This window comes from Indicator indicator, chromosome 8, assembly GCF_027791375.1.
Source record: "Indicator indicator isolate 239-I01 chromosome 8, UM_Iind_1.1, whole genome shotgun sequence".
Taxonomy (NCBI): Eukaryota; Metazoa; Chordata; class Aves; order Piciformes; family Indicatoridae; genus Indicator; species Indicator indicator.
In genome coordinates this window covers 10192644-10216452 of record NC_072017.1, presented here as the reverse complement: position 1 = coordinate 10216452, position 23809 = coordinate 10192644, and positions in this window count along the sequence as shown.

Below are 23809 nucleotides of genomic sequence, written 5' to 3'. Positions count from 1 at the left end.
GAGACCAAAAAATTCTGATTAACTTTTGCTAATCTTCAAAACTTTTGTGCTGCTGTGAGTAAGTGTTTTACTATTGATTGGGCTTTTAGCTAGAGTCTTACCAATTGGGGAAGGGAAGAAGGCAAGAGTTGCTTTTTTTAGCTTTTATGTTTTGTTTTGTTTTGTGGTTTTTTTTGTTTTTTGTTTAAATAAAGCAAGTTCTGAAGAGAGTCAAACCAGAACTAAATGATATTTAAGGCCCTTTCCCACTCAACCCATTTTACAATTCTATGATAAACTTCAAGGTAGTCACAGAGTCACCAAATGGCTTGAGTTGGAAGTCTTAAACACTTCCAGGGATGAGGCAAGGGAAAAGGAATGATAATTCAGCAGTTATGCTCATGGGCAAAAGACAGATTCAACTTGGGCAGAAAAAAGCATCAGTTTTGTTTAAACACCACTACCAATTTAAAAATCAAATCAGAGAAAGCTAATGGGAAATAAACCTACAATCTTGAAGATATCTTCCCCATACCACTTCTTTCTTCCGAAGGTCAGCCCTGTTCCCAGCTCTCTACCTCCTCCCTCCCAGCAGCATGGGAGGGAAAGAAATGAGGGTTGTGGTCAGTTCATAGAAGCATAGAATTGTTTTGGTTTAAAATCATTGAGCCTAACCATGAACCTAAGACCACCATGGCCATTAAATCATGTCCCAGATTGCCACATCCACATATTTCATGAGCACTCCAGCACATATTGTTTCTGCTGCTGCTTCTTTCACAGGGGGAGGAGGATAGGTGAGGAGTTGAGAACAGTTTCTCCTTCTGTAATCTAATGAGGTTAATTTGTGAGGGAAAGGGTTAGTGCCTAAGCAGGAACCCAGCACCCTGTGAAGTGGCAGGTAAGCATTAGATATTGTCCTACAAATGTATTTTGTGGGAACAAAAGGAAATTTACAGCCAAAGCATCTTTTAAAGACCTCAGAGCTAGAAATACTTGAAATACACTGGCTTTAGGCAAGTCCTTTCATGTACATTTAAATTATCTATGGACTCAAGTGGAGTCTCCAGAGGGGGCTGGCAGGTTTCACAGGCAGTGTTCAAGGCCTGTGTTAACATTGTGAACAAGAGCTCGGGTGCAGGCTTTTCAACCGTGTGTAATAAACAATGTCATTGCTCCCTACAGCAGGCAGACAGGTCTCCTGCTGCACCTTGGCTCCTTCTCTCCAGTTAAAAGAGTGACTCAGAGCAGGAAGCTACTCTAAGTGCCATAAACCAGCCTCTAGAGGTGACTTCTCTCCACTGCCTTTCCATAACCCCCTGCTTTAGGCACCTCTGATTATTCAAGAGAAAGTCTCAGCCCATGCCACACAGAAGAGTAATTTGAAAATTCTCCCTGTGTTCAAGTTCAGCTTTGTGTTGAGCTTATGAATTTTACCTGACATCAGTGAAAAGACTGATCCCAGAGCAATCTCATTTATGCTATTTCCTTTTAAAAAAAAAAAAACATTTGAGGACATCTGGAACAGGTTGCCCAGGGAGGTTGTGGATGCTGCCTCCCTGGAAGTGTTCAAGGCCAGGCTGGACGGGGCCTTGAGCAAGCTGTTCTAGTGGAAAGTGTCTCTGCCCATGACAGGGAGGTTGGAACTGGATCACCTTTTTGGTCCTTCCAACCCAAACCATTCTGTGAATCAATGAATCTGTTATCATCCCTGTTTTAGCTGGTTCCACACCCCTATGTTCTTCTTGAACTAGAATGCTCTGTCTGTAGTAGTTAACTACTGAGTGCCTGGATAATCCTGCAGTAGATTTACTTCTCAAAACTCATTCAAACAAAACCAACAGATTAGCCAGGCATGCTGCACTTGGGGTGAAATGATTTCATTTTTACCTTTTTCCATAATGGGATGCCTCCTTAGCTTCCATTATAAAATCATAGAATGGTTTGGGTTGGAAGGGACCTTCAAGATCATCTAGTTCCATACCAACCACCATGGCAAGAGACACTTTCCACTAGACCAGATTTCTCAAGGCTCCATCTAACCTGACCTTGAGCATCTCCTAGGAGGGAGCATCCACAACCTCTCTGGGCAACCTGTTCCAGTGTCTCACCACTCTCACTGTAAGTAATTTCTTCTTAATATCCTCAGTTGTTCTTTTCTCCGAGAAACTTCAGAAAGCCTCAAAGGTTACTGAGCTCAAGCCAATAGTTCTGCTGTGATGTGACACATTTTTGCCCTTTCTCTTCATTGAAATTCAGTTGCATTCAGATTTTGAGGTGCAGGTTTGCTGTGACACAGCAGAGGAGCCAACAGAGTAAATTACCCACTTTTTTTGAGCATGGAGACCAATAACCAGGGTCAACCTTCAAGTTAACTTCTGCTCTTTTTGTATCAATCAGGGGCAAAGACCCAAATTTCTCAGGTCAGCAGTCAGAAATACTGATCAAGGAACCTCCTGAAGGTACAGGCTCTTCACCCTGACAGCTCAGCTTCAGCTTGATAACTCCCTGGACCCATGCCCTTTCTCGGTACTTGATGATTGCTCTGGAAATTATTTTACAACATCAGAAAAGGGCAGGAACTGTAGACATTGCTTTAAGCAAAAATGAAGATATTTGCCCTACAACTATATCAAGATCTAACTAGTTCTTTAGATAGATAGTTATAGAAGTACAGATAGTTTGTTAAGCCTGATGTCAACAAATCTGGTGTCCTTAGCTCCACCCTGGTTGCTGTCCAGACTGCCCTGCTCTTCCCTGCAGTCCTGCCACCCTTGCAGAAATAGAAACATTCACTTCCTTCTTCAGTCCTTCCATTGGTAGGGACCAATAGAGAAGTGGGTTAAGGAGAATGTCATGAGGTTCAGTAAGACAAAGTGTAAGGTCCTTCACCTGGGTCAGGGCAATCCTTGATATCAGTCCAAGCTGGGGGATGATGAGATTGAGAGCAGCCCTGCAGAAAAGGACTTGGGGGTGCTGGTAAATGAGAAGCTGGACATGAGCCAGCAAAGGGAACTTGCAGCCCAGAAGGCCAATGGCATCCAGGGCTGCATCATAAGAAGTGCAATCAGGAGATGAAGAGAGGGGATTCTGCCCCTCTGCTGCCCAGCAGGGTGGTGGAGTCACCATCCCTGGAGGTGTTCCAAAAGTGTGTGGACGTGGCAGTTTGGGACATGGTTTAATGGCCACTGTGGTGTTGGCTTCATGATCTCAGAGTTCTTTTCCAACCCAAACACTCCTATGGTTCTATGAATGTTTGTGTGCTTTCCTGTCTGTATATGAAACTGTTGTTATGCATCTGAACAAGAGAGCTGCAAATTTTGCTTGTCCCTGCAGAGCAGAGTGTGTGGTACCTGAACCTTTCAGCCCACGTGTATTTGTCTATGTGTTGGCACCAATGGACACCAGCAAACATCCTCCTGGTGTCAAGAAGAGAATGAATTTGCTGCTGAATGCCTGATGAGGCCAGTCAAAAGCAAATCAAGTTACAACCACTTTCTTCTTAACATACCTCTTAATTAGAGTTGATTCTTAACACTTTAGAGCTGAAATATTAATGACAGAAATGATAGACTAAACTAGGAAGCATTTGGTGATGATGCCTTTTAACATCCTGTATGATGTTGGTACAGCTGCTTCATCCTGGCATTGACAAGAGGGCTGCTTCTGGATTTTTTGGGGGTCCCTCCCAACCTGGCATTCTGTGATTCTGGTTATTTTAAAGCCAGATGAGTTCCCCAGTTCCCTCTTCACCTATGAGATTAATAAAGGGTTGTGCTGACACAGCACAAAGTTGCTGCAGGGAACAAAGAAGGGAAAAATAAAAGTCAACCACATGAAGAGGTAAAGCTTTTTACCATGACACTGCAGCTGAAATCAGGAGCAGCTTAATTCCTGCAGAGTGGGGAAGGAGCAAGAGCTGTAATTATTGCCTGAAAGTGCAAACTCTCTCATTCCCCTGCCTGGAAAGAAGTTGAGCTGCTGCTGTCCATTTAAGACATCTCTCTGCTCCCTTGCCAGAGCAAACAGTGACATCCAACCATGCCTCTCACTGCTTCTGCCTTTTCAAGAGGTGTTTCTTTTGTAACCTCCCTTGGCTCTCTGATCTGGTTTACAACAGGCAAGGCAGAGACAAAACTGAGCAGGTTGCAAATTACAGAGAGGGCAGAGCAAAGCAGCTGTTTAAGAGCAAGGCTTGTGCAGAAATGAGCAGTGATGCATGATGAGGGACACTGGACCAAGCATTACCCTCAGACTCAACTGGAAAGGGTTCTATGACAACCTTATCACAGAATGTTAGAATAGGTTGGATTGGAAGGGACCTTGAAGATCATCTAGTTCCAACCTCCCTGTTGTGGGAGAGGTTGGAAATAGATCAGGATGCTCAAGGCCTCATCCAACCTGGCCTTGAAAACATCCAGGGAAGGGGCATCCACAACCTCCCTGGGTAACCAGCTCCAGTGTCTCACCACCTTTGCTGTAAAGAATTTCTTCCTAATCTCCAGTCTAAATCTACCCTCCTCAAGCTTATCTACCTTTCCAGCATACATCTCTTTTTTCACTTGTAGTCAGAGAATCTGTCTTGTTTGGGTTTAAATATTTCTGTTTTCAGAATTCAACAGATGCAACAGCCTCACTTCACTGTACTTGGCTTCTAAGGTAGGTAAGAGAATAAGCTGGAAGCCCTTTGCAGTGGGGTTGGAACTAGATGATCTTGGAGATCCCTTCCAAACCAAACCATTCTGTGATTCTATGATTTTGAATGACAGATCTACTCTGGATCTACTCTGAAGGACAGAGAACAACTCAAGGGAGGCATGACCTGTAGCCAAGAGCACGCACCTGATCAGGTAAGTTCAGTCACAGGCTTCCTATAACCTAGTTCAATGCTCTCTTCCCAAGCAGGTTTGGCTCATGTTTCATGCTCAAGTTTGCTCTGTACAACTCCCTGAAAGGAGGTTGGATTGAGGTGAGGATTGGTCTCTTCTCCCTAATATCAGGGGATGGAATGAGATGAAATGGCCTGAAATCGTGTCAGTGAAGGTTTAGGTTGGAGATTAGGAACAGTTTCTTTCCTGCAAGAGTGGTCAGGCATTGGAACAGGTTGCCCAGGGAGGTGGTGGAGTCACTGTCCCTGCAGGTGTTCAAGAAACATCTGGATATGGCACTTGTAGACCTGATTTAATGGCCACGGTGGTGTTGGGTTGGACTCAATGATCTTAGAAGTCTTTTCCAGTCCAGACAACTCTATGATTCTATGTTCCCATCTCTTTCTAGGTGGTTTCATTTTTCTATCTAAGCACCAATAACTTCAATGGAAACATGGCAAAAATATGACCCAACCTTACACAAGACTTCCTGCATTTTGCTTACTGTCACTTCTGAAACCTGTACCAAAACTCTACTTGATATTGATGAAGTGGAAATTTCCACTCCTGCTGAAGCATATGATAATTTTTAGGTGTTAGCAAATGCTTCCCATGCTCTAGGACAAGAGTGAGGCAGATTTGCTCTATTTGAATTTGAAAGGCTAATTCATTAGCACGTTACGCCTACATCAAAACATGCATCCTCAGAGGTGCTAAAAAGTCATCTGTCAGTTCCCTATAATTTTTAGTTCTATATCATCTTTACCCAGATTACAGGAGGATTTTCTTTCATGTCAGGAAAGATAGTTGTGTTTTGCTTTCTTTGCATGAACCCAGTGTATGAACCCAGCTCTCCATGCCTTAACTATGATTTCTCTTAATTCTCAAGTGAATCATGGGATCATTACAGCTGGTAGAGACCTCTAAGATCAAGTCCAAGCATCAACCCAACACCACCATGGCCATTAAACCATGTCCCAAAGTTTCTTGAACATGTCCAGGGATGATGACTTCACCACCTGCCTGGGCAGCCTGTTCCAATGCCTGACCACTCTTGCAGGAATAAAATTGTTCCTAAGATCCAACTTAAAACTCCCCTGAGGACTGGACTGGTTCTTCAGCTGGTAGCCAGTGTGGTTGCACCACCTCAGTACTGTTTGTGCAGGTCTCTTTTGATGAACTGCTCAACATAGGAAGGACATAAGGGTGACAAGCTCCAGAGAGCAAATCCAGTCATGGTTACAGGAGGGCACAGAGGCAGCTCCCCACCCACTGCTGCTACTTCAGCCTCCTCAGGTGATTCTGTTTTCTCTCTGGCAAGCACTTAGCTGTTCATCTATCAGTCCCATTCTTCTTTCCTTTTTCTTTCCTTTATGCTCAGAGTCCTTAAAGAATGATAAATGTTCCTGGGAAGATCTCTGCTCTCATTTAGCCAATTAAATTCTCTAGTGGAGAACATGCACAGAGCTTCTTACACACTCACTCATCAGTAAATCAGCAGCAGCTTCAAAGTGTTTCTTGGTAGGAATAGCTGGGGCACACTCAGGCTCTTAATGAAGAGGATTTGCTATGGACTCTTTTTTTTTTTGGTGGTGTGGTTTACTTCCTCATTATTCTGAGCTGCAGCAGGCTTTAGGAGCTTGAAGGACAGGTGAGGAAGCAGAAAGCAGATGAAAGGCACTTTGTGAACAAGGCACTTCTGGCAGAATGGCAGAGGCTGATCTGAAGGGACAGTCAGAGGTGAAGATAAAAGCTGAGTATGGACCTGGGACAACCTTGTGCAGCTGCTTAGCAGGAGACAGGTAACCAGCAGGAAGCATAGAGCTGCACTGCAACATCTGAAGGAGACCTGCAAGAAAGTTGGGGAGGGGCTGTTCAGAGGGCTTGTAGTGATACAATGAGGGGCAACGGGTTAAAACTAGAGCAGGGGAGGTTTAGGTTGGGCATTAGGAGGATGTTCTTCACAATGAGGGTGATGAAATACTGGAATAGGTTGCCCAGAGATGTGGCTGATGCCCTGCCTCTGGACACATTCAAGGTCAGACTTGATGGGGCCCTGAGCAAACTGATCTAGTTGGATGTGTCCCTAGGGGCTGACTGCAGCAGAGGTGGACAAGATGACCTCTGAGGGTCCCTTCCAGCCTGATGCATTCCATGATTCTGTTAAGGCCCAGCAATACTCCCAACACCCTTGAGATGGCAGCTACAGGAAGGGGAGGAGGAGAAAGGAATGTAGGAAAAGAAAAGCTGAATTTTTGTTTAGTCAGGTGGAAGTTTCAAATCAGTAATAAGGGGTTTCATTTAATACTACAATAGAGGGATAACCACTGGGATCTGAAAAGAGGAATTCTGTCTCTGTGTCCATGGAAAGGAGGAGTGGTAGCTTTATTTCATAAGAATGGAAAGGGTTAGAGACTGACCTATCACCTGGGTGGTGGTAAGAGATTCAGGGCTCACATCTAACACATTAAGTTTAATAAACAAACCCCAAAATGCCTTGACAGGCATTCATAGAATCATAGAACTGTTCGGGTTGGAAAATACCTCTAAGATCATCAAGTCCAACCATCAAGCCAACACCACTGTGGCCACTAAAGTGTCTGCAAGTGCCATGTCCACACCTTTCTTCAACACTTCCAGGGACACTGACTCTACCACCTCCCTGGGCAACCTGTTCCAATGCTTCACCACTCTTGCAGGAAAGAAATTTTTCCTGACATCCAGCCTAAACTTCCCTGTTACAATTTCAGGCCATTTCCTCTCATTCTATCAGCTGATATTAGGGAGAAGAGGCCAAGCTTCACTCCACTCCAACCTCCTTTCCGGAAGCTGTAGTGAGCAATGAGGTCTCCCCTCAGCCTTCTCTTCTGAAGACTAAACAACTCCAGCCCCCCCCAGCTGCTCCTCACCATCCCTGTTCTCTAGACCCTTCACCAGCTTTGATGCCCTTCTGTAGACTCACTCCAGCCCCTCAATCTTCTTCTTAGAGTGAGGGGCCCAAAACTGAACTGAGTACTCAAGGTGTAGCCTCACCAGTACTGAGTCCAGAAGGACAATCCCTTCCCTACAATTTTCCTCCATAATTGTGACACATTTAGCTGCTGAAGGTATTTGTCAATCCTCTCTATCCCCTTCACTTGCCCTTGTGTCCACAGATGACAAAAATCTTTGCTTTCCAATTCACTCTTAAGTGAGGAAATGTAATTGCTATTGAAGATGCTCCCACCAGTATTGCTTTTCTTTAATCACAGGGAGACACTGGGCTGAACCCTTCCCAATTGAATTTCAGAGTGTTTACATAAAAGCTGATGTGGATACAATTCATTCCTGTGTTGTAGAGACAATGCTTCTCATTCTGCAGAATGCAGCCCATTTCCATATTTATAATTGTGAGCATGGAATTGCCTAAAGGCAGCACATCTTTAATTAATTTTTCCTGCAGTGTGAAGAGAATCCTAAATCATTAATCACTTGCCTTTCACTGAACACTGAAAGAAAATTCTCCTGTCCTGTTCTCCACACCCCCTATGTTATTGAACTTGGCTTTTCAACAGCTGATTCCAAACTCAGCCCTTTTCAACCTCTTGATCTGAACTGATCTGCCCATTAGAAAGCAGGTTAAAGCAGTCAGAGATGCCAGTGGATGGCTAAAAACTTCTCCCAGAGACTCTACCAGTTGCACAGGCAGCAATAGAATTTTAGAACTGTTTTGGTTGGAAAAGACCTCTAAGTTCATGGAGTCTGACCATCAACCCAACACCACCATGGCCATTGAACCATGTTTCCAAGTGCCATGTCCACAGGTTTCTTGAACACCTTCAGAGACGGTGACTCCACCTCCTCCCTGGGCAGCCTGTTCCAATGTCTGACCACTTTTGCAGGAAAGAAATTTTTACTAATATCCAGCCTAAGGGCAACTTGAGGCCATTTCCTCTCATTCTGTCATCTGATACGAGGGAGAAGAGACCAACCCCTACTCATTCTGATCTCCCTTCAGAAAGCTGTAGAGTGCAATGAGGTCTCCCCACAGCCTCCTCTTCTCCAGACTAAATTCTCATTATTTAGCCTGAACAAGGGGGTTTATGAGTTTATCTGATGTGAACCAGTTAACAGAAGAACTTATTTGGCTGCTATACTTTGAATTTAGACCCTGATCCTGCCACAATTTGTACAAAACTGAAGAAATGCAGGAGTCTCTGATGACTGCAGTGAGTACAAACATGGCATGTAGTAAAGTTCAGATGAGTTAGGAGGTAACCTTCTCTCACCACCCTGATTTAGATGAGCTGTGTGCTGTTAGCTGATAGAATGTTTTTCAGTTTCCAGACTGGCATTCCCAGCAGCTGGTACCAAATAAAGGTCTCAGCCTGATCACAGCAATTTAGCAGGAATCAGAAATGAGCAACAGCCTTTGATTTAAGGTGGAAGAGGAGACATTTAGACTAGAGATTAGGAAGAAATTTTTTACAGTGAGGGTGGTAAAACACTGAAACAGGTTACCCAGGAAGCTTGTGGATGCCCCCCTTGCTGGAGGTGTTCAAGGCCAGGTTGGACAAGGCCTTGACCAAGCTGGTATAGTGAAAGGTGTCCCTGACCAAGGGCAGGGATGTTGGAACTAGATGATCTTGAAGGTCCCTTCCAACCCAAACCATTCTAGAATTCTATGATTTGCTGTGTGGAATATGAATGTTCAAGGGTTAACCCAGAACACAGCAGGTAGGTAGAGAAAGGTTTTGCTTTTTTTTTTTTTTTTTTTTTTTGCAGAAGTATTTGAGCAAGATGCTTCTTCAAAACAATAGATGCTGAAGTAAGGAAAGGGGTAGATAAATTATGCATTCAGCACGAGAGATCTCACATCATAGAAGGAGGTTTTGTCTCTTAGAATGTTGTGCTGAAAGGGATATGTCAGAAAATGGAGCAGTCAGAGCAATCCAGATTTTCACATCCAGTCTAATTTTGTTGTAGTCCTGCCCTAATTACTTAAAACCAGCCTGGGATGAGAGTGTCTGCCAGTCCATCCATTTATGCCAGCCTTCAGTTTTCTCTGGAGACAACAAACCGAGCTGCTCTGTTGTTCTGTGGCTCAGATTCTGCTTTTAGCAATAGGTACATGAACACCAAATTACAGATTTTACAGGTGGCAAGGAAAGGATTGAAAGGGACCCTCAAAGGTCATCTTGACCAACCCCCTGCAGTCATCAGAGTTTTCTCCAGCTAGGGCAGGTTGTTCAGGGCCACATGAAGTTTGACCTTGAAAGTCTCCAGGGGCAGGTCCTCAACCACATCTCTGTTCAACTTGCTCCACTGTTTCACCACTCTCATTGTGATTAGATGTCTACAATACATGTGCCACATGTATTGTATGTGCCACATATCTTTCCACATTTTGAATTACTGTTGAATCTGTTTGCTGGTTTCCACTCTGAATCAATGAGAAAAGGCTCTGGGAAAGAAGGGAAAGATTTTTGCCCCCAGTAATCCTATTTTACAGACCAACATCTTCACTGGTCACTGCTCCCCAGGAAGGGGCAACGCTGAAGCAAGATCTGAAGCTTGTTTCTACTGCCAGAGACTGTGCTCTTGTAGCTCAGTATTTTGGGTTCATTCAGCAGCTCTCCTTATTATACCATTACACTTTCTATCATCTGCCTGAACCTATTTTTATTACTTCTTGCTTGCCGCCACTAGTTTAGCAGATTGGATATTATGGGGGCTTTTTTGTGTGTAATTGTGTTTCAGCCCTGCCACTCAGTTTTATGCTAGTTAACTACTGCCAGAAATATGAAATTTTGGTGTATTGCAATAAATAGTTTCGTTTTTCAATTAGAATCAAGTCTAATTTCAACTTTCCTGCTGTACAGATCCTCACAATCCCAGCTTAGGGGCTTTTGACTGTTGTGTGCTCTCGAAGTCATGGCACACACTGAGAAGGTGCAATATGGCCTTGAACAGCTTGGTTTAGTGGAAGGTGTCTCTGCCCTTCACTAGATGATCTTTATAGCCCCTTCCAAGCCAAACAATTCTGTGATTCAGTGGTCACACCAGTGCTTCACATCACAGCCAAGCTGGGGTGGAACAGCCATTTGAGATAGAAATGGAATATCCACCCTTGGTTTTATAGAATCTAGGAGCTGTTTTGGTTGGAAAGGCCTCTAAGATCATGGAGTCCAACCATCAACCCAACACTACCATGGAAATTAAATAATGTCCCAAAGTGCCACATCCACACATTTCTTGAACACCTCTGAGGATGGTGACTCCACCACCTCCCTGGGCAGCCTCTTCCAATGCCTGACCACTCTTGCAGCAAAGAAATTTTTACTAATATGCAAACTAAACTTCCTCTGGTGCAGTTCCAGGCCATTTCCTCTTGTTCCATCACCTGACACTAGGGAGAAGAGACCAACCCCCACCTCACTCCAACCTCCTTTTAGGAAGTTGTAGAGAGCAATGAGGTCTTCCCTCAGCCTCTTTTTTTCTGCAGACTAAACAATGCCAGTTCCCTTAGCTGCTTTCATAGGATGAAGCTGAGATCTGGTGAAGAACAGCATCCCAGTTCCCTGTGCACATCAAGGTGCCCATATTTCTGGCTGCAGAATTACAAACCATGTTATATTCAGAAGTGAACATTTACCCACCTTGATGAAAAAATGACCAAAGTAGTTGGACTCCCTTGAAGTCTGTTGCTGATGATTGCAGGGACCTTGCTGGCAGACATTCCTTATTACCAGAGCTCTAAGGCTGCACTGAGCTTTGAAAGAGCCTATGAATTCTGCTCTGTGCTTGTAGCAGAGCTGTGCAGAAACTGTGATGCCAAATGGTGTTCTGCAATGTTTGCAAAGTTTCAGCTGAGTTAAAATTTCTCATACCAAACTGTCAGGGAAAAAAAACCCCAACGACTGTATTGGGAATGTTTGTTTAAGCTGGGAGCATTGGTTTTAAGCTTGCTAATTTGAACAGATATATTGGATCTGAGTGGCAAGGGTTTAGTAGCAGGAGGTACTACAAGGGTAGCTTCTGGGAGAAGGATCATAGGATCATAAAATTGTTTGGGTGGGAAAGACCTCTAAGATCATTGAGTCCGACCATCAACCCAATCCCAACATGGCCACTAAACCATGTCCCAAAGTGCCATGCCCACACGTTTCTGGAACACCTCCAGGGATGGTGACTCCACCATCTCCCTGGGATGGGATGGCAGAATCTTCCTCTATGTTAAATAGACCAAATTTCATCTGATTCCATGGTGAATTCACCACTAGCCAAGGCCAAGACCTTTTCCAACAGTTGCAGTGCCCCTGGGATAACTTATTTGAGAAGAGGGGAAAAAAAAACTGTCCTGTGCATCTGCTTCTAAAGAAGAGTGAGAACGTGTGAGAGACACAACTCTGCAGAAGTCAGGAAGGAAGGAGGTGCTCCAGGCACTGGAGTGGAAATTCCGTTACAGCTGATGATGAAGACCATGGTGAGGCAGGCTGCAGCCCACAGAGGTGAAGGGTGGAGCAGACATCTGCCTGCAAGCCCCTTTCTCCCAGGCAACCAGCAACAGAACAAGGGGACACAGTCTCAAGCTGTGCAGGGGGAAGTTTAGGCTTGATTTTAGAAAGAAGTTCTTGCCAGAAAGAGAGATTGCCATTGGAATGGGCTGCCCAGGGAGGTGGTGGGGTTGGTGTCCCTGAAGGTGTTTAAGAAGAGACTGGATGAGGCACTTAGTGCCAGTTGATTAGTTAGAATTGGGTAATTGGCTGGACTTGATGATCTTGGAGGTCTCTTCCAACCTGGCTGATTCTGTAATTCTGTGGTAAAGGACCCCATGAAGCAGCAGACTTCTGGCAGACATGCAGACCTAATGAAAGATGAACCCATTCTCATCTGTGTTGATGCAGGAAGCTCCTGAGGATGAGTATGGAGAGGATACCAGAGGGCTCTGCAAGGGATCCCAGTAAACTCTGGAAAGCATTGGACCTGTGGGAGTTAACCTGAACAGAAAAGGGTTTCCCTCGCCTTTTTTTTTTGATGTTGCTGTTATGCAAAGTGTTAATTTTAGCTAATATTTAGAGTTACTGTTGGATATGTTTTTGAACCCTCTTTGTAGTGCTGAATTAAGGAGTTTGCTTTCTTTGTGAAATTATAAGGTTGGGAGAAGAATACTAGAGAACATGATTTAGGGGAGATTTAGATTGGACATTAGAAGGAATTTCTTCACAATGAGGGTGGTGGAGTACTGGAGTAGGTTGCCCAGAGAGGTGGTGGAGGCCCTATCCTGGAGACATTCAAGGTCAGACTTCTTGTGGCCCTGAGCAGCCTGATCTAGTTGGAGATGTCCCTGCTGAGTGCAGGGGAGTTGGACAAGATGACCTTTGAGGTCCCTTCCAACCCAATGCAATCTGTGAATCTGTGATCAGCAAAATAAAACCCTGCAGTATCTGTATTCTGAATTCTGAGAGCAGAACACAAGTGGATGTTGAGGGTTGGTGATTGCAGTGATGCACAGGAAGGTTTTGAAATCCCATCAGTGAAAATGGCTGCAACTGACAGATACCATCTCTCCATGTTTAACTACTTTTTCTCCTTTTCTCCCAATCAAAAGTCTTATCAGTTAGAATCTGAGAACTCTGAGCTCTTGTCTTGGGATATGTGGACAGCCTGAAGTCATTCAGGCAACATGGTATCTGTGCCTGAGGTTATCTTGGCAGATCAATGGAAAAGGACCATGTGCAGTGGCTGAGGTGAACCCTGGACAAATCAAACTCGCTAAATAAAGACAGCACAGCTAAGGCAGATATCCACCTCTGAACTCCTAGAAAGTGGTATGGGAACTCTGATTGTTCTTCTCTGCAGAGATGGACTGAAATGGGAGTGAAGGCCTGAATTTGTTTTACTTATTGGTTTTGACTCAATATTCCAGTCATGTTTCTTGTCCTCCAGCAGCTGGGAAGAAATATGAGAGGGAGAGGAGCAAAGAAGCACTCAAGAGTGGAGAGACAGGTTTTGTTCTTAGCCACAAAATTGCTTTGTGTTCATTGCCCCTTGTCCTATCACAGGACACCATTGAAAATAGACTGACCCCTTCTTCTTGACACCAACCTTCAGATACTCATAAACATTAATAAGATCCCCTCTCGGGCTGCTCTTTTTCAGACTAAGCAGCCCCAAGTCTCTCTGCCTTTGTCAGACAGATGTTCCAGTCCCTTCATTATCCTTGTAGCCTCTGCTGGACACTCTCCAGTATCCCCCTGTCCCTCTCGAACTGGGGAGCCCAGAACTGGACACAATACTCCAGATGGGGCATCAGCAGTGCAGAGTAGAGGCAGAGGAGAACCTCCCTTGACCTGCTGACCACATTCTTAATGCACCCCAAGATGCCATTGGCCTTCTTGTATACAAGGGCACATGGATAACTTCTTGCCCACCAGGACTCCAAGGTCCATCATTCTTTCTAGCAGATCACCCCCTAATCTGTACTGCTACGTGGGGTTGTTCCTCCCCAGGTGCAGGACTCTGCACTTAGTCTTGTTGAACCTCATGAGTTTCCCCTCTGCCCAGCTCTCCAGCCTGTCCAGGTCTCCCTAAATGGCAGCACAGACTTCCAGGGTGTCAGCCACTCCTCCCAGTTTGGTACCATCAGCAAACTGGCTAAGGATCCACTCTATCCCCTCATCCAGGTTCTTGAGGATGGTGTTGAATAAGACTTTGCAGAACAGAGGGTCCTAGAGAATCTATTCAGAGCTTATTGCCCTCTCCAGAAATGCCATGGGGAATTGATTTTGGGTTTTAAATATTTTTCTTTTTTTTTTTTAAGATAATTTTATTTCCTTAATAGGCTGTGAGCTGAAAAGGCCACTCCATGCTACTGAAACAGTCTATCTGACAAATTATGCTCTTTAATTCTACTTAGGAAACTGTCTTCTACATTAACTAAACATCACCCCCTCCCCGACCCTACTTGACATTTACAGCTACAACCTCCTTCTAACAAGTCCTCCTGCAATGTAAATTAAAAGAATGTGGTGGGGAACAAAATCATCCAGCATCAAACAGTTCAGGCCTCAGGGATGTTATTTTCTTCTTTTTTTTTTTTAAATCTTGTTCATGTGCAAATAGAGGAATTCAATTAAAAAAATGACCCAAGGCACTATGCAAACCTTGAAGCATCAGCAGAACAATTGTAACTTGTCAGAGACCTCACCTCAGCTGCTGGTGTAGAGACACACACAAGGATGCAGAGAGAGGGAAATCTAGGGAAGCCTGGGATGGTCCAAAGCAAGGAATGTTTTCTGATTGTGTGATTTCTGATGGTTTTTAGCTAATTTGACTCATAGAATTGTTTTGGTTGGAAGAGACCTCTAAGTCCAACCATGCACCATGTCCAGATGTTTCTTGAACCCCTCCAGGGATGGTGACTCCACCACCTCTGTGGGCAGCCTGTTCCAAAGCCTGACCACTCTTGCAGGAAAGAAACTTTTCCAAGTCCCCAAACTAAACCTGCCACAATTTCAGGCCATTTCAGACTTTATTTCCACATGGAATTGATCTTGGAAACACTACAAAATCTTGACCTTCCTGAGAAAATAAACTACTAATCTCACAATTCAAGTTAGATTTTTTATTCTGCAGCAGCAAAGTATTTTAAAGATGCACTCATAGAATTGTAGACTGATTTGGGTTGGAAGGGATCTTAAACATCATCTAGTTCCAGTCCCCTTCATGGGCAGGGACACCTCCTACAAGATTAGCTTGCTCAAGGCCCCATCTGACCTGGCTTTGAACACTTCCAGGCTTGGAACGTCCCTGGGCAACCTGTTCCAGTACCTCACCGACCTCATGGGCAGGAATTTCTTTCTCATGCCTCATCTCAATTCATCTTCTTCCACTTCTAAGCCATTCCACCTTGTCCTGTTACTGCACATCTTTGTCCAAAGTCCCTCTCCAGCCTTCCTCTAACCCACTTCAAACCTTGGAAGGCTGCTAGGACGTCTAAGCTGATCAACTCCAATTCTTTCAGCCTGTCTTTGTTGCAGAGGTGCTCTGGTCCTCTGGTCATCTTTGTGGCCTCCTCTTGCTCTACTTCCACAGCTCCATGTCCTTCTTGTGTTGGGGGCTCCAGGTGAGGTCTTAGCAAAGCAGAGTCTTATCCCATGTGAGTCAGTCTTGAATCTCTACAGAGTTTTGGAGAAAGGCTGCTTACTGCTATGGCATCCACAGTTTGACAGCTATAGGACTACTGCAGCCAAGTACGTGAAGATGTGCTTAACTTTAAGCACTGCTTAAATCTCATCAGCTTTAATGGACCTTAATTGCATATGAAAGCACTCTCAAAATAAGATGATTTCCTGTAAATGAAACATTTTAAAGAAGTTTACTATGGAAAAAAAAATGATTTAACCATAAATTTCAGGCTGAAGCACAGGATCTGTCTGGCAAATGACCTGGTTTCTTAGAATCCTAGGATGGTTTGGGTTGGAAGAGACCTTCAAGATCATCTAGTTTCCAATCAGAGAGAAACCAACATATATTTTGCTACTGTAATACAGCTGCATTCCACTAAAAACCACACTGACAAAAACCCAGGGTGCTTTCTTCATAGAATGGTTTGGGTTGGAAGGGGACCTTCAAGATCATCTAGTTCCAACCCCCATGCCTTCGGCAGTGACACCTTCCACCAGCCCAGGTTTCCAGACCTGGTAGTTTTAGCTGACTTGCTTTAGGAGTAGCAAAAATAGTGAAGTGTTTATCTATTTTATTCTTTATTTAAAGGAAATTAATAGATAGAAGAAGATAAAGCACTGCTGACCATTTTTTTTTATCCATGGTGCAGTTCCTTTGGCTTCTGTGGAGTGTTACTAGGGATGAAATTCATAGAATCACAGACTGCCAGGTTGGAAGCACCCCAAGGGTCATCTGATCCAACCTTTCTAGGTGACAGTCTACCTGAAATGAGATTGTCCAGCACCCTGCCAAGCTGAATCTTCAAACTGACCAATGCAGGGGAATCCACTACTTCCTTTGGGAGAAGATTCCAATAATTCATACTTGGAGTTCTGTTCTTCCTTCTCTCCTACAGACATGCTAGACACTGGCTGAGGTTAGTTGTTGGGCTCAGGGCCACTTAGTGGGCAGAAAATGGCATCTGGAGAAGGACATGGTCTGACTGTTCTCATGGGGAAACATTTTCTTCTGGAGTCCAATGGGAATCTCCCCAGCAATACCTCTTAGCCATCACCCTTGTCTTTTCCATGGGGCTCCTTGCAAAAATGGAGTTTCCGTCCTCCTGGTAGCCACCCTTTATATACTGGTCTTTAGTGAGAAGGTCTCCACTAAGTTTTGTCTTCTCCAGGCTGAACAAACACAGCTCTCTCAGCCTCTCTTCACATGGCAGGGCTGCCAGGTCTCTGATCATTTTCATGGCCCTTCTCTGGACATTTCCCAGCCTGTCCACATCTTTTTTTTTGTAGAGCAAGGACCAAAACTTCATGCAGTGCTCCAGGTGTGGCCTGACCACTGCTGAGTAGAGTGGGAAAATGACTTCTTTATCTCTGCTGGTGATGTCCTTGTTGACACAACCCAAAATCCTTTATACTTTCTTTGCCACCACAGCATAGTGTTTGCTCATGCTGAGCTTAGTGTCCACCAAGACCCCCAGATCCCTTTCCACAGGGCTGCTCTCCATCCAGGTGGATCCCAGTCTGAGCTGCACTCCTGGGTTATGTATTCCTGGGTGCAAGACCCTACACTTTCCCCCACTGAACTTCATAATGTTCTTTCCTAGCCCACCCCTGAAGCCTGTCCAAGTCTTCCTGGAGGGAGGCTCTCCCTTCTGGGGATTGTCAGCCTCCCCACTCATTTAGGTGCTCCCCCTTCATCAAGGCGCTCTTCATCCCAACATCCAGATTATTGAGGAAGATACCTTTGCTCCACTGTTTCAGAGTATGTGTTCTGACTGCAGGCAGCAACACAGTTTAGTAAAACACATGAAACGTACCATTTAGGGACCAGACTTTGAGCATTCTTGAAATCCATAGGAAAGGAGTTGAAGCACATACAGTAAATTGCTCCCTGGAATTAATGGCCTGGTTTGATTTGCTCTCTGCAAGATTAAAAATAACCAAGAAGATTTTTTTTGCCTCTGAAATTTCAGAAGGAAACTGTTAAGAGTTGATAAGCAGAGTTAATATTCTCTCTAGATGGACCATTGGCTTGATCTGCCATGTCACTTCCTATGTTGCTGCAAATAGCTTCCCAGGCCACAAATGCCAAAAGGAATTTGGTCTCCAGCACAGGTTAGAACAAGTTAATTCAATTCTAAATTCTCCTGGTTTTAGGAGTATTAAAAACCAGAATGAACAATTTGAGTAGAATGAGCACATGGAAATGCAGAAGTCCAACCCATTTAAGGAAGCACAAATATAACTTCAGTCTGCTGCTTTTCTGAGGTTGGGGGAATTTAGTTGCTTCCAGAGTCAGACCAGCAGTTAATGATGACTTAGAAAATAGATGCAGACTTCTGCTATATTGGATGTTGAATTAATTTTATTGACTGTACTTCATAGATTCAAGGAATGGTTTGGGTTGGAAGGCACCTTCAAGATCACCTAGTTCCAACCCCCCTGCTCATGGGCAAGGGTACCTCAAGGCCACATCCAACCTGGCCTTGAACACCTCCAGGCAGGGGGCATCCACAGCCTTCCTGGGCAACCTGTTTCAGTGTCTCACCACCCTCACTGTAAAAAATTTCTTGCTAATATCCAGTCTAAATGTCCTCTCTTCCAGCTCAAAGCCATCCCCTTTCCTCCTATCACAAGAAGCCCTTTATGTCTTGTCCTGTCACTGGGCACCACTGAAACAAAGACTTGTTCCATCCTCCTGACACCCACCCCTGCAGTATTGATTAGCATTGATGAGATCTCCCCTCAGCCTGCTCTTCTCCAGACTAGAAAGCCCAATTCTCTCAGTCTTTCCTCATCAGAGAGATGGTCCAGGTCCATCAGCATCTTTGTAACCCTTTGCTGTGCCCTATCCAGCAAATTCCTGTCCTTCTTGAACTGGAGAGCCCAGAACTGAACACAGTACTCTGGATGAGGCCTCACCAGGGCAGAGTAGACTGGAGGGAGGGGAACCTCCCTCAACGTGCTGGCCACACACTTCTTGATGCACCCCAGGATGTCATTGGCCTTCTTGGCCACAAGGGCACATTGCTGGCTCCTGGTTGTCCTGTTGTTCACCAGGACTCCCAGATAGTTTTCCCCAGAGCTGTTCTCCTATAGGAAGAGCTGTGATTTGTTGTGAAGCCTGCAGGTTGCTTTAGAAGTTACTTAATCTATGTTTTTTTTTTTCTCTTCTTTTTTTCCTGATGGTAAATTCCAGTGATGCCCTTGACTGGCTGTGACCACCACCTGTTCTCCCACACCTGCTTCCATTTATAAACCATATGTTGCAGTCGCAGAGTAGAACCTCTGCAGGCATGATGTGCTCTCCTGTAAATATTTCATAGACTTCCCAGTCTGAGCCTCAAAATAATTTGAAAGCATTGATTTTGCTGAAAATCAGACCCAGGCCTGGGTGTTTTCTCAATATTACCTTTGCTCCTTAGGCAAGGAGGGAGAATGGTTGCCGAATCATAAAGAGGTCCTCACAGTATATTCCTCTCAGATATCAGCTCCATCATTTCATAATGAACCCTGCTGTGATCAATGGCAAGGAAACCAAAGATGAGATAAGTCTTGCTCTAACAAATTTGCAAATAAGAATTTGTAGGATGAAACTTCCCAGGCTGATGAAGTGTTCAAAACTGTTTTGCAAGCAGATGTTCAAATAGAAAATCCCTTAAAATCACTTTGTCATGTCATTTGGGTAGTTTGCTACATCCTCACCTGTACACCAGACCTTCTCAAATTCTTTTCAGTGATCCAAAAATGGCCACAAGGATGATCAGAGGGCTGGAGCACCTCCCCTGTGGGGACAGGCTGAGAGGTTTGAGGCTGTTCAGCATGGAGAACAGAAAAATCCAAGGAGAGCTTTCAGTGGCTTTACAGTATCTGTTGGTTACCTAAAAGAAAGCTGGGGAGGGACTTTTGACAGGATGAGGGGGAATGGCTTTGTGAGCTGGAAGAGGAGAGATTTAGACTGGAGATTAGGAAGAAATTCTTTTGAGTGAGGGTGGTGAGACATTGGAACAGGTTGCCCAGGGAGGCTGTAGATGACCCCTCCCTGGAGGTGTTCAAGGCCAGGTTGGATGTGACCTTGAGCAGGCTGCTCTAGTGGCAGGTGTCCCTTCTGGTGGCAGCAGGGTTGAAACTAGACGGTATTGAAGGTCCCTTCCAACCCAAACCAGTGTAAGATTCTGTGATTTCAGAAGCATGATGGACTCAGATGCTCAGGTATGATGCACCTTTCATTCTCTTGGCAATGCAGTTAAACCTCATTCCGACTGTGTTCTGTCCCTGAAACTGGGCACTGAGCAGGAGAGCTTCCATACCCCTGGAAGCTGGTGGTAGGCAGTGAGAATATTTCTCATGGAATTAGCAAGCTTTGTATCAGATCCATTCTGTGTGCTTTCCATCACTTCCCACACTTAAGTGTGAATTCCATTCTCTCCCATAGCCATATTTCTTCACCAGCTTGTGCTGAATTGCTTTGGAGAGGAAAAGAAACTCTCTTCACATGCTTTTTGAAGCCATTTGTCTGCAGTGGAGATGGAGATGGTCTCATAAAAGCCCTTCATGCTTCGCTGGCTTTCATCTACTGTGAAGCATTTGGATGAATTGGAATCTCTTGCAAAATGATTTGTTATGGCATGGACTTTGTGCTTCACTTTCACCCTTCATAATGAGCTAGGGATGGGTATTTATTACACCAGGCAGAAGGGGTGACTCATCAGGGGTGGTGCAGAGCTGCATGTTTAATCAATGTTGTAGAGAATCCCGAGGAACATGATGCTCTTTGCCTAGGATTGCTGCAGCTGCCAACACAAGAGGACAATTACATTTGTCCTAGTTGGTACTGGTGAAGAATCAAGGCTGCTGGGGGTGGTGCCCAGTGACAGGACAAGGGGTAACAGCCACAGACTTGAACCTGAGAAGTTCCATTTAAACATGAGGAGAAACTTCTTTAATTTAAGGGTGATGGAGCACTGGAGCAGCCTGCCTGGAGGGGTAGTGGAGTCTCCCTTCCTGGAGACATTCAAGAAATGCCTGGATGTGTTCCTGTGTGATCTTCTCTAGGTGACTCTGCCTTGGCAAAGGGCTTGGATTGATGGAGTTGTTAAAAAAACTATGAGGGCAGAGCACTGGGGGACACGGTTGAGTGGCCATTGTGGTGTTGGGTTGGTCGCTGGCCATTTCCTCTCATTCTATCACCAGGGAGAAGAAACCAATCCCCAGGAGGTCTCTCCTCAGCCTCCTTTTCTCCAGACTAAATCCCACTTCCCTCAGCTGCTTCTTAGCAGACCTGCTCTCTTATGACTCTGTATCTGTTCATTAAAGTGACTGCAGGCATAAAAAAGAACTGTAAAAGTAAAAAATTTTGGTTTTAATCAACCCTTTTTCCTCTTAACTGACAGCAATCAACATTCAGCCAGCACAGTGGGAATTATGCTTATGGTAACAAGAAAACTTGAGGTAGAAACTAATTTGCCACATCCACTGAACTTGTATTTGTGTGACAAAATCTACTGATTGTACTCAAGCTACCTGTGGAGGCAAAGTGTTCTGCAGAATCTGAGATGTCCAGGCAGGTTTGGTATGTGCTGGGTAGGTATCATACAGGTTGTTTGGTCAGGCATTGGAGCAGGCTGCCTGGGGAGGTGGTGGAGTCACCACCCCTGAAGGTGTTACAGAAAGGAGTGAACATGGCAGTTTGGGACATGGTTTAATGTCCATGCTGGTGTTGGGTCAATGGTTTGACTTGATGATCTTAGAGGTCTTCTCCAGCTCAAACAATTCTTTTATTCTATGGCCTTCTGTCTTGTGCCACACTGTTTGGAACCAGAATTTGTTACTCTGTAGTCACTCCAGCAGAGTCATTTGCTTTTCCTTGTTCTTTGCTGTGAGACCAGAAATCTTACCCCAGACGGAACGGTGGTTTTCTTTGAGGAGCTAAAAGAATCAGAAGGATGATTAAAAGCTGGGCTGGGTGGTTTTCCATGGCAGATGCTCACCTAGGGGACATCTCTTGCTGCTATAACACTTAGAGAAGATGATTTGCTGAGGTAGCCTGAAACCAAATGGCTATTCAGGAAATATAATGAAACGGTGCAATGACGAGTGGGGTTTAAGGTACTCTGTTAGTTTTTAGAACAAAAACTTCCAATTCCTGAAGAGAATTAAAAAAACCCAACCAACCAGCAAACAAATGAGAAACCACCCTAAAACAACATATCTTTGTAAGAACTCTTTTTTTCTTTCTTGCCCATGAGAGCATGGAGTTATATAACAGTGGTGATATAAATAAAATGTCTGATGTACAGGGTGATATTACATCTGGGAAGGCTTCACAAGGCAGGTAGCCTCTAATTTTTTCTTTTTTTTTTTTTCAATATTGATCTGTTTCTCTCTGGTATAATACATCCTCATATCATGTATCTGATGTAATGCATCCTCATATAATAATTGATCTGTTTATATCTGCTATAGTGCACCCCCATGTATAATGATACAAAAAACTGTATCAACATCCTCAGAAACAAAAATCACAATATTTAGATAGCTCTCTAGAAGTTAAATAATTCCATGAAAGCTAAATACAGGATGTTGAAACTAGACACACTGAGATATACTATTGGGTTCCTAGGAATGCACAGCCTGGAAAGAGGAAAAGTTTTCTTATTTGGGGTTTAATAGAACTATTTGAGTTATAAAAATAAGTCAGTGTGCTGAATCTTGAATCTTAAACTATTTCTTGTGGCCATAAATAGCAATTTATGTTCGTACCTCACTACAGCTCCCTGAAAGGGCATTGTAGTGAGGTGGGAGTTGGTCTCTTCTCCTTAGTATCAAGTGATAGAAGGAAAAGAAATGGCCTGAAATTGTGCCAAGGGAGGCTTAGGTTGGAGATTAGGAAATATTTTTTTTCCTGCAGGAGTGGTCAGGCATTGGAACAGGGTGCTCAGGGAGGTGATGGAGTCACCATCCCTGGAGTTCAAGAATTGTGTAGACACAGCACTTGGGGACATGGTTTAAAGGCCATGGTAGTGTTGGGTTGATGGTTGGACTTGACCTTAGAGGTCTTTTCCAAACAAAACAGTTCTCTGAATCTATGATCTCATGACAACTTTTACACAGCCAACAAATCCTCTTCCCCTCTCCATCCTGTAACAAATCCTGTACTCTGGTAGGCACTAATCATCTTCTAGTCTCAAGGCCTGAGAGCGAGTTTCTGCAGTTGACTCATCTCAGTGGTTTCCACACCAGGGCCAATCATTTTCTCTGGGTAGTCACAGGAGCAGCAGATTCTCTGTGCTCTGATGCTCTCTGATTAGGTTTTCACTGATGTTACTACAATTCTTCCAGTCATCAATGTTTCTCAGGCTCTTGCTGGGTCTTTCTGCTTAATTTGCTTCTCCTTTCATCAGGGAATCTACCAGGAAAGTGGCTTTTAGGGGGTGTAAATGTGGAACTTGTAAAAGATCTGAAAGAAAATGTCAGGTTTTCCTTTCCCTAGCTTGCTCTACCTATACAAGTAAGAAGTTACTCAGTCTGGGAGCTGAAATAATAACACATCCCCAGTTCTTCCTTTAGACCACAGGAAGTACAGGGTGGGGAGTTCAGCTTCTTTCAGATTTTCTCTCATCTGTAGCAGAGAAGCAACATCTGCTGTTAAATTCCCATCTCTGTCTTCACTGTGGCTGGATTTCTCAATTCCCCAGCAGTGCCAAACTGATCAGATAGAGCACAGTGGCATTTCTCTTCATAAAGCCCACCCGATACAGCTTTGTGCAGGCTTTCTGAAGGAGTGATGTGTGATCT